The sequence below is a fragment of the Corvus kubaryi genome, unplaced genomic scaffold (genome assembly GCF_017639235.1).
Source record: "Corvus kubaryi isolate FWS band 111438036 unplaced genomic scaffold, C.kubaryi_AGA036_p1.0 37373, whole genome shotgun sequence".
Taxonomy (NCBI): Eukaryota; Metazoa; Chordata; class Aves; order Passeriformes; family Corvidae; genus Corvus; species Corvus kubaryi.
Window position 1 is genome coordinate 610,777 of NW_024581121.1, and position 4,378 is coordinate 615,154.

The following is a 4,378-nucleotide window of genomic DNA, read 5'->3' on the forward strand; positions in this document are numbered from 1 at the left end:
GGCGGCTCGGCTCGGCTCGGCTCGGCTCGGCTCGGCTCGTACCTGCTGCCCGCAGCCGCTGCCCGCAGCCTCTGCGCCGGGGGGAGCGGCGCGCGGCACTTTTCATTCATGCTTTCACACTCCCGGCCCTCGCCGCCGCCGCTCATTGGCTCGGGCCCGCCTGACGTCACCCGCCCCGGCTCCCACCCCTCTGCAGCGCTCATCAGTTCATCAATGGACTGGGGAGGGGCTGCGCGCACACGCGCGTCGCCGCCACCCGGGCCCCCCCCCCGGGGCCCCCCGGCCCCGCCAGCGCCCTCCCCATCATCGCCCCCCCACCCCCGCCGCCGTCCGTCACCCCCGCCTGCCCCATCGCCGCCACCATCTCCGCCATTCTGATCTCTCCCGCTCGGTGCCACCACCATCAGCACCTCCACCGTCACCCTCAATCGCCATCGTCAACATCACCCTCATCATCACCATCATCTTCATCGCCACCCTCATTACCATGGACTTCCCCACCCTCAGCACAACGACCCTCATTACCATCGCCATCGCCACCACCCTCAGCACCACCGGCCAGCACCCATCGCCAATACCCATCGCCAACACCAAGCGTCTCCTCCACCAGCCGTGACCATCCTCCCACCACCCACCTTCCCAAGCTCAGTCTCCCTGGCTTCCCTTTCTCGGGGAGGGGAAGCCCACTCCACGCCAGTGCCAGGGCCTGGCCGCAGCGCGCAGATCCCGGATGGAATCAAATGCTGTCTTACTTCTGTAGTTGTACCTCCGCCATTAATTACCCTTTGATTTTCCTGCTATAATACAGATCCCATAAAAAAAAACCACCATGATTTTTCCTTGAAGAAGAACAGAGTTTTGGGGCTGGGTTTGTTCATTTTCTCTTGAAGTTCTCCTTGCCTTGGAATTTTTTTCCAAGTGGAAAGCCAGTTGGGTTTGGGTCTGTGAGTTTGGGCTGGGAAGTTACTCATGGCCTTTGTCTCTTTCCCGGAGCCGGATTCTCCCGCTGTCACCACCAGTGCAGCCAGTCCACCCTGTCAGGGGCCTCTCTTCCAGTTGCCCAACTGGGAAAATGGGAGCCCACTGGGCTGGCCCCCATCAGGCCCAGCACTTACAGCCCTGCCTGGGAGTGGGGAAAGGGGGATGTGGAAATAACCCCAAAATATCCTGGCCCCCTTCGCGGGGCTGGGGCTCTGCTCCCCAGGACTGTCGCTGTTCCGCCGACAGCCCCTCCCCGTGGCCTCCAGCCTGCACAAAAGGGTTTGGGGTGTGGTGTGTTGCACCTTCCTCCTTTCCCTTCGTCCACTTCCAGACTTGGGTGGAGGGAAAACCACAGATTTCGGGAAGACTCTGTGGGTGCTCACGAGGGGGGATGGAGGGGGCTGCAGCACCCACTGGAGGCACCCAGGGGTCCCCCCACCTGCACCCCGTTCTCAGTTGCAGCCTCCAACTTCTTTCGGGCAAAGGGCCCGCCCCGACCCCTCCCGGAGCCGCTCGCACCCCGGGGTCGGCGCTCCCCGTGAGTTCTCCCTCCGTGGTTCCCCAGCACCCACCTGGGCCACGCTCCCCACGCCAGCGACTTCTCCTCCGTGGGCAGAGCGGGGCCGGGGGTGAAGCAGCGAGCGGAGGTGGAGCCGGGGCTCTCCTGGAAGAGAAGGCACAGAGGGGTCGGTTAAAGAGGCAGCAGCGCCGCTGGTGCCCACGCAGCCCCCACGGCGTGGGTGTCCGTGGAGCAGCTCTGTGGGGTCCCGGCGGGGCCGGCTTTCACCATTCCCCACCCTCACTGAGATGGGATTTTAGGGACACAACCGCACGCCTGCCTCTCTTTTTATTCTTCTCTTTATTAAATTCACATCTTTTTTTTTTTTTCTAAATTTCTATTTCAGTCCTCTCCTGAAATTATAATTTTTTTTAACCTGCCAAAAGAAGAAACACGACGAATTTTGCGATTTATCCTGCAAAAGGCTGCAAAGACAAGGATTTCGCTATCAAATTTGGATTCACCGTGGGATTACCCCTATGACAGTGCATTTTTATTTCTAATTTATTTAATATTAACATCGCATTAGAACCAGCCCGATCTGGGAGGATTTAGGGGAGGACACGAGCGATTTGAAGAAAATGCTCGGGTGTGTTTTGAGTGTCTTTAACAAATAAAAACCTGCTCCGTGCTTTGCTGTCTTTCTGGGAAAAAAAGAGAATCCAAACCGCAAGGAAGCAGAAGGAGCCGCCGCCGCGATCTCGGGATCTCCCCTATAACGGCAGATTTGAGGATTTCCAGCCTTAAAATTTCCACGCACACCAGTGCATAAATAAAAACTTAATTTTCGGGGGCTAAAAACGGAGCCGAGCTGGGCAGGACCTGACCTGGTGGGTACCATGCGCTTTTTTTGCAGAGCCGTGAGCCCACGTACGACCCGAAAAATAGCCCAAAAGAAGCCCGGGTTGATTTTTTTCCCGTGCACTCTTTGAGCGCAGCTGCTTCTTCCCTGCGCTGAGGAAGGAATCAAGAACAGACTGCAGGGATGAGGCTTTTTAAGACCAAAACAACAACAACAACAAAAAGACAGTAAGGACTAAAATATAAGTTAAAATAAAAATTAAAATTAAAATAAAGATTAAAGCTTCCTTGGCAGAAAAAAAAAAAAAAAAAGAAAGCCATGCGGGATTTTCTATCGGCGGCAGGACCGGAACACCCGAGCCCGCTGCAACCGAGGGGCGGATTTCGGCCGGGGCATCACGTCTGGCTTCAATAACTTCTAAAAAAAGCCCTAAACCCATTTAAATTGGGTGCTCTCCGAGGCCTGAGGAGGGGGAGCCTTAGCGGGACCGCTCCGCGGCAGGAATTTATGGGGTTTGGGGGTACTAATGGAGCAGCTCCGACCTTGTTGGGGCGGGGGAGAAATCTAAGAAATGCCACACGAGCAGAAGTTCGCGAGGTGGGGAGGAACCGTGCCCCCTTCGCCCCGCACCCGCTCGCGTTCTGCCGCGGACGGTGGAGGAGGGCGGGCGGAACCTTTGCTCTGGGGCTGTTTCCACGCGCGTTTCATTCACTGGGATTTGCTTATTCCCTAGTGGGGATCCAGCTCTGCGCATCCCACCCCTCCCAAAATCCTATTCAGGGATGGGGGTAACCGGGCCCTTCTCTCCCCGGGTCACCCGTGTGCGTGTTCCTGCAGCCCGCGCCCCGGCCCGACCCCCGCAGCACCCCCGGCCACTCCCGCGGGGAAGGCGCTGGCGGGAGCGAGGATTTGGGGGTGCCTCTCCCTCCCCCCCACGCACGGCGAGCATCCCCCCGAGCAAAGCACGAAGCCCCGTGGATTGGCGGGGACGGCAACAGCGAATCCGCGGGCACGCGTGGAGCGGGGACGAGAACCTGGAATGGCCGTGTCCTGCCAGGCCGCTCCCACCCCCTGTCCGAGGCATAGTGGGGGATCGCAGGGGGGCCTCCGCACCCCAAAACTGGATTCTCGAGCAGGGAGAAGGTGAAATAAGTGAATCCCTCACCCAAAGTGGATCTGGGTCACCCGCAGACCGAGAGAAAAGCACGGGGAGGGGTCGGAGGGACGCGCTCGGCCGTCCCCAAACTTTCTTAGCTCGGGTGCCGAGATGCCGCGGGACGGGAGAAAAGGGAAAAGGGAGGGAAGCTCCCCCTGCCCCCGGGGCTTTGGGAGAAACTCCGACCCCGCAGCAGGCCCTGGTTGGACCCGCGCCCCCAGCCCCAGGCAGGAGCTGGACGCGCTCCACCCGGCCCCGCAGCGCTGCGGCCCCCAGCCCATAATAAAGACGCTTTGAGAGTCCTCTCCCCCCTCCGCCCCCCGCCCCCCTTATTTTTTTTTTTTTTATTATGGTTTTCTCACCGAGTCCAATAAATCGCGCGGCTCGTCTGGCCTCAGACGTGTTCAGCAACCCAAGCCCCGCCGCTTTTGTTCCGCCAAGTCTCACATTGTTTGTCCGGCTGTGCGGGGCCGGCCCCGCGCGGCGCGGAAGGCTGCGGGGGGCTCCGCGGGGGCTCCGCGCCCCGGCCCGGCCGCGAGCACGGGGCGGGGGTGGGTGGGCGATGGTCGGCCGGGAGAGCACGGCCCGGCCTCCTCTCTTTCTCCCGGGTTACCCCGACTTCTTCACCCACCTAGGGGTAGCTGTCGGCCGGGAATGCGCCCGGATGGCCAGCGGGTCCTGCCTGCGTTGCCCTCCCTGCCCTGCTCACCAGCCTGGGCTGCTGCTCTTCCTGCATTGCCCTGTCTGCCTGCCCTCCCTGCCTGCCCTGCCCTGCCCTGCCCTGCCCTGCCTGCCTGCCCACCTGTCTGCATTGCTCTGTCTGCCTACCTGCCCTCACTCACCCGCTCTCTTTGCCTGCCCACTCTGCCCTGTCCTCACC